We start from the raw sequence: 7,371 nt of genomic DNA on the forward strand, positions 1-7,371 counted from the left end.
ATTTAGTATGCTGTCTAGGTTGGTCATAGCTTTTCTTCCAAGGAGCAAACATCTTTTGATTTCATGGCTGCAGTCACCATCTGCACTGATTTTGGAGCCCCCCAAAATAAAGTTTCTCACTGTTTCTATTGTTTCCCCATCTGTTTGCCATGAAGTGATGGGACCGGATGTCATGATCTTAGTTTTCTGAATGTTGAGTTTTAAGCCAACTTTTTCACTCTCCTCTTTCTCCTTCATCAAGAGGCTCTTTAGTTCCTTTTTGCTTTCTGCCCTAAGGGTGGTGTCATCTTTGTATCTGAGGTTATTGATATTTCTCCCGGCAATCTTGATTCCAGCTTGTGCTTTATCTAGCCAGGCATTTCTCATGATGTACTCTGCATATAAGTTAAATAACCAGGGTGATAATATACAGCCTTGACGTAGTACTCCTCTCTTGATTTGGAACCAGTCTGTTGTTCCATGTCCAGTTCTAACCGTTGCTTCTTGACCTGCATACAGATTTCTCAGGAGGCAGGTCAGGTGGTCTGGTTTTTCCATTTCTTTCAGAATTTTCCACAGTTTGTTGTGATCCACACAGTCCGAGGATTTGGCGTAGTCGATAAAGCAAAAGTAGATGCTTGTCTGGAACTCTCTTGCTTTTTCAATGATCCAGCAGATGTTGGCAATTTGATCTCTGGTTCCTCTGCCTTTTCTAAAACCAGCTTGAACATCTGGAAGTTCACAGTTCACGTACTGTTGAAGCCTGGCTTGGAGAATTTTGAGCGTTACTTTGCTAGCATGTGAGAGGCCCTTAATTGTTACCATTAAATGAGGCCCTTAATTGTTATCATTGACTGGGAGAAGAAGGGGGGACCTCTAGGGTCTTGGTTCCCAGAGCCTTTGTTCTCAGAGATCTCACCTCCAAAGAAAGAGATGCTTATTTAATAAAGGAAGGTTGAGCAAGCTGGCCCTGTGTCTCTGTAGGACAGAAAGAGGGTCAGGCATACAGACTAGTTGGTTCCAATTGTGGCCCATATGACTTACATATGTTCTTGACAGGCAGCATGGAAACACCTGCTGGTTGGAAGGGCCAGGGTGTGAGCTGGCTCTCGTCCCTGGGGTGGCATGCCATGGGGTGAGTGTGGCCCCTCCAGACATAATACCATTGCTCAGCCTTCCAGCTGGAGTGGACGGATCATAGTGATGTCAGTAATCAGCCATGGCAGCTCCAGGCTTTCTGGTCCCAGAGCAAGTGGCAGACCGGATGGTGTGGCCATGGGGGCTTCGGAGACCCTGAGCAAGGCAGACCTCCTGTTGTCCACTCTCTGTGGCTGCCCCTGGGCTCAGGCTTGCTCTCTTGTTGCCCGGGTTGAGGGCTGTTGCAGCAAAGAGTCCTGCTCATTGCACTTGTTGGCTCCTCATCCCACCCACTGCATGTTCCTTGCCTAGAAAACTCCTTGTCCATCTGGACCCAGTGCAGGTCCCAGTGCCTCAGTAGAGTCAGCCCTAGTTCCCCGGAATGAGTGGCGGCTTCCTCCTCTGTGTTCTGTAGCTATTTTATCTTTATAATGACTACACTGCCAGGCATTGTTATGCTCCATCTGCTGATATTTCTGGCTCCCTCTACACTGGCCAGACCATGGGCTTCTGAGAGTAAGGGCAGAGTATTACACGTGTCTGTTTCTTAGCACAAAGGCAGACATGCAGCAAGTGCTCCATATGTGGTAACTGTGCACATATGGAATGAACTTCTTCATTGGTGTCCTTGGTTTCATTGACTCTTTCTTTTTTTTTTTTTTTTTTAATTTTTTTTTTCATTGACTCTTTCCAACCTGTCCCGCACTTAGCCCAGCACCTTCAGAAAGCACCACTGTGATGGGAGCCACCTCCAAGTTCACCCTCAGCGGTTCCTCAGTGCCTGGAGATTAGGTGTGGACATCTCATCAGGCACAAGGTCCCTGAGCCTCAGCCCCAGCTTCCTTGCAGCTTCAGCCTTGCTTTGTCTCTGTGGGTGCCCCAGGCGGATTATGGAAACCCCCACCCCCAGAAGGCAACAGGATGGTTAGATATTTGTGGAGTACACAGATCCCCAAGAGTTAGAGCTGAACAGCTATCACAAGACTCAAACACATTGACCTTGGTATAAGGATGGTTATCTTATCTCTGGATGCTATCTTTTTATATGACGTAAGTACATCATCTACCTGTCCAAGTGGTCAGATGAGCAAGTTCTCAAGCATGGAGCCTGGCTAAGGTGCTTTGGGATTCTTTCTCTAAGTCACCTGAGCCTACCAGGCCTCTGTTTGGCAGTGCTGAGGGTGAGAGACTGGCTTCCATCCATCACAGAGCTGTAGAAATGTTCGTTAGGTGAGAGGAAAATGAGCCCGTCTCCAGGATTATTAGTCCACGGTTCAGGATTGATTGGACCCAACAGCCTTTGGGAGTATGGGTCCCATGGGGGGTCTTCAGTCAGTGTGGGAAGATTGTTCTACTCTTGCGGTGAGCCCCAGTTAGTTATAGCAGTGGCTGTACCTGGGACAGGGAACACTGCTCCCATTCTCTGTGGAAGCTTTGCCAGTGATCACAGAGGGAAATTGTGGCTGGGGAGTGTGGGTCTAATTGGCAGGCTCATTTGCGCTTTAGCATAGGGGGAACATCACTTCAGAAGTTGCAGATTTCAAAGAAACTCTCTCAGATTCTGATGGTGACATCATTGCTTTGAAGTGGACTAAAGACCTTGACCAGATTTGTTTCTGGGGTGTTGGTGGGAGCATCTGCTATGTATGTGGTCCGAGGGCCAAAGCCTCGGGATGCAGAGGAGGGCAGGCAGGACGACTGCTAGGATGTGCTCAGGGATACAGTGAGGGAGCTTTTATTGCTAACTTTCCCAGATGCTCTTTCCAAGAGAAGAGGCTGAATGGCAGGGCTGGGAGGAGCTGTGGCAGGTCTTGCTGTGCAGCTAATGAAAATTTCATGCGAAGTCTGCGGCCGTGGCTTCCCAGAGAGATGGCCGGTGCCAAAGCCACCAGGTCTTCTGTGTAGTGGCTTGATGTCAGTGTTGGACACTCCACTTTGAAGCGAGCCTCAGAGAGTGTGGTGGCAGACAGGTGTGCTGGCAGTGTCTGGTCCAGAGCCCACAAAGTGCTCCTCAGTGGGGCTTGCTCCTGAGGCTGCTGTCACCAGAGCTGCTGGCCATGGTTCTGAAGCCTGGGCAGCCATGTGGGGTAGGGAGGGGTCAGGACGTCTGGGTGTCCCAGCTACTTTCCCAGAGCCAGGCACAGGACAAATGGACTTGCTGTCCAGTTGCACAAAGACCCCGTGGGGGCAGGTGTTTACATTTCCCCTTTCATAGATGGGAAAGCTGAGGCTCAGATGCATGAAGGATCAGTGCAGTGGTAGAGTCTCTTGGGAGGCCTTTGGGCTGTGTGTCAAATCCCTTGCCATTTCCTGCAACCATCGTGTTCCATCTCCAGTAGGGAGTGAGCCCTGTGTTTCCTCCCAGGTGCTCCAGTCTTCACATACCTCACTGGTCCTCTGTTCACTTGGTGCATTTCACACAGTGTGTGGAGCTCTGCCATGCCGGCTGTCAGAGAAGGCCCCCGGCATCCCTAGGAGCAACTCATTCAGTGACCCTGACCACTGCACAGTGCTTGGTGGAGAAAACCAGGATCTGTTTGTCTGTTTGGAACCTCATTGATCTAGGAACAGTTCAGCGTCTCCCGCCCACTCCACCTCCCTGGACCTGCGAGGAGACCCCAACCATCTCTGCTCATTCTCACCTCACCCATCCCTCTATCCTCTCATGGGATATCCCCCCTTGACTGGGACCCAGGTCTAAGCCCCAAGACTGGAGCACATTCTTTGTTCTTCTGTTCTCCAGCCATGCTGGAGTCTCCCAATGTGACGTACTAATGTAAATATTGTTACCAGAGTGGATTGCCATTTCCTTCTCCAGAGGATCTTTCTAACCAGGGATCCAAACAGGGTCTCCTGCGTTGCAGGCAGATTATTTACTGTCTGAGCCACCAGGGAAGCCCCTAATGTAAATATTGTTACTATTATTTATTTGTCCAGTTTGAAAAAGAAATCTTCAGAGCTGGGCAAAACTGAGCTCAAATCCTCCTGCTTCTTACTAGCTGTGTAAACTTACAGTAATGTGATGTCTCTGAGCTCCAGTTTTCCCAGGTAGGTCATCAGGGTGCTGATTGTGCCTCCCTCACACAGCTACTGTATGGATTCCGTGAGCTAAAACACAGTCGGCTTGGCACAGTGCCTGGCCCATGTTGAGCACTCAGAAACTGGTAGCTGCTATTATTCTTAGATGATTAATGTTAAACGTTACTATTACTTTGATGTTTTGATTGGATTTCAACTTCAGCTTGTCTCAGATTCTGAATCTTGCATCAGACATCTGCCAGCTGTGGCAAGCCAAGTCATGAAGTTCGTTTGTTCCCTGGGGTGACTCAGGGGCATTAGCAGCCGTGGAGCTACGCTGTCAGGCAGAGGTCCACCAGCCCTCCTTGGTTGCTCCCTCCAAGGTCTTCTGCCATCATCTTTGCTGGTGCCAGGTTCCTGTTACCGCCCCAGTTGAAGTCACACTAAAGGAGTTGCCCATTTCACCATCCTCTGAAACTTCCAGGACACAGAGCCTGTGTTCTGAATCAAAGGGAGATTAACTGGGGATCTGCAGCTGACATAAAAGAAGCCACAGAGGTTGAGTGATTCTTTCTTCATAGGAGGTGGTCACTGAGTACCTGGTTTGGAACGGGCACCGTGCTGGCCCTAGGTGTGGAGGGGAAGACACCCCACCCTGGCCCTGGGGACTGGCAGGCGTGTAGTTGAGTGGCCAGAGAGTGGTCAGCCGCTGCAGAGCGGTGACATCAGGGCTCTGCTAGGGGCTGCCCAGGGGCTGTGGACCACACAGCAGACACATCTCTGGCGTGGGGGGACTGGGAACAGGGAGGTGGCCATTGAGGACCATCGTCTAATCCAAACCGGGAGTTTATAGAGCAGTGAATATTAGTCAGAGAAGGGAGAGGAAGGGGGTTTCAGGCACAGAGGATGCAGCGTGTGTAGAATTTTGGAGCTTGGCTGTTGCAGCCCTGAGAAGTAGCTCATGTGGGGCTGGAGTGAAGCGTGTGGGCAGGGGTGTGGCCTCAGGGGGACTAGAGGACTCAGCAGGGGCTGTGCCTCACAGGGTCCTGGGAGCTGCTCGTGAGCTTGGTCTTGGCCAGGGGGCTGTTGGGGAAACTGGAGTATTTGATACCCGGGCACGGTGAGGGCTGACGCCCCTTCAGAGGATCCTCATAGGAGCAGCAAAGGGGATAGCCTGAGCAGCGTATAGGGAGAGTAGGCTGGCTGGGCACGTGGGGGTGACCCCAGGAGAAGCTGGGGGCCCAGCTGAGGCAGAGGCTGTTTTATACTCTGGAAGGCAGCATCTGGATGTTGATTGAGGCCTGCTGGCCTTGGTGGGGGGGTGGGGGGTTGGGGAGGTGGCGGTGGGGAGGGGCGGTGGTGGCTGGAGTGGCATTCTCAGAAAGATGGTGGGACCTGATTAATTTGGAGTTCGTGCTGCTCAGACAGGACTGGGCCTTGGGCCAGTACGATTTGTATTTTCTGTAAAGGAGAGGTTTATATGCTCCAAGATGGCAAGGGCCTTACTTGGTGTTTCAGTGAAGTGACCCTTCTCTGGGTTTCTCTGACTGTTTTCTACATGTAAATTAATGATTATGCAGAAATTTTACCTGTTCAGAGAGGCCTAGTCCACTTAAGAGAATATAGTGAGTCATAATTGAAACTTAAATTTACTTAGAATTAGATGATGTGTAATTGATAACAGTGGTTCAAAACATCTCTCACTGGTTCACTGGTTGCACAGACAGCTCTGTGGTGTAAGTATTATCTTTTTTTTTTTTTTTTAATAGACAGGGTCACTAAATCTTAGAGAATGGGAGCCTGACCTTTAAACAGAGACGTGCCTGTAAGTCATGTTTTCACATTTCATTGCATTTTTTTCTAAGCCACTCTTCATCTGTAAGACTAATAAAATTGCATGCATTGAAAATATTTCATAATTATTGTTCCCAAGGGCAATTGGTCTCCCTTCATTTGGGCCTATATGGTATGATTCAAATGCACAAGAGCCACATAACTGAAATTTTAAGCATATCATTATTTCTATAAGCCTGTTTCAGTGTTTTTGAGACATCTCAATATTATAAACCTCTGGAGATAGACACAAAAGTGTACATTTTAATTTATTGAGTCATTCTTTGTGCCTGATGATATCCCAGTTGCTGCCACATTATTGCAAATTGTTGTGACCCATCCTCCAAGGTAGGTGCAGCAGTCTTGTTTTGTGGATCAGGGGGCTGCAACTCAGAAGCTGAGGGGCTTGTGCCAGGCCAGCTGGTGGGTGAGTGTTCGAGGCAGGATCTGAGCTTGTCTGCTTCACAGCCTGTCCTGTTCATAGTGTTTCTATTGTCTTTGAATCATAATCCTTCTGTTTCTCTCCTGTTTGGACATTCAGAAGCCCACTCCTGGCTCGCTCAGGTGTTTTGATCATTTTGCTATTGAGGTCAAGGGAATGGGTAGCTTTGAGTCTGGGAAGACACCCCTTGTCTTGGTCAGAGTACAAATACAAAATCATAGACCTATTGTATTCCCAGAAGAGAAAGTTAGGTGTAGGGCACCCTTTCTGGAACAGATCTCAGACTCAGTTTTTCTCTTTGAGAAAAGCTGCAATCAGTAGTCACTCCTCCAGAACCCAGCTTGGATGGACAGACAAGGACAGGCAGACAGCTGTGAGGAAGGGGGATTTCTTTGTGGTGGTATAATCCCTTAATCACCTGGAGGGACCACGACAGTGCTATTCATTTCACAACCCAGGACCATAAACTCATGTCCTTCTCAGGTTTTAGACCCCTTGAAGTTATTTTGGAGCTGCAAGGTGAAATAATTGCTTTGCAGAAATGTAGAAGGTCTTTTATTCTTGTTCTCTGATGTCATCTCAGGACTTTCATTGAATTTCACCCATTGGACCAGTGTCACAGCAAATTAGTCGTTTAAAATTCTCAAAGATGATAATTATGCCTGTATATTTGGATTTAATCACAATTTTGCTAGCTGTTCTATAGTAACGACACAGATCACCAGAGAGCCCTCAGATTTCCCCACACTTCACTTATTCCACCAAGAACCTAACGTTCTTTTCATGAACTTAGTGAATGAGGGAGGGGACCTTTTAAAGGGAGTGATGGTCGGTAACTTAAAGGAAAATGTCTGCCTGTGGCCTTTCTAATGTTATAATTTGAAAATTTGATGCAATTATCAAAAATGTTTACATTCCTTCCTATTGTTTGATGTGATTCTTTTTTTTTTTTCCCTCATTCA

Source organism: Bison bison, unplaced genomic scaffold (assembly GCF_000754665.1).
Source record: "Bison bison bison isolate TAMUID 2011002044 unplaced genomic scaffold, Bison_UMD1.0 scf7180017864203, whole genome shotgun sequence".
Classification (NCBI taxonomy): Eukaryota; Metazoa; Chordata; class Mammalia; order Artiodactyla; family Bovidae; genus Bison; species Bison bison.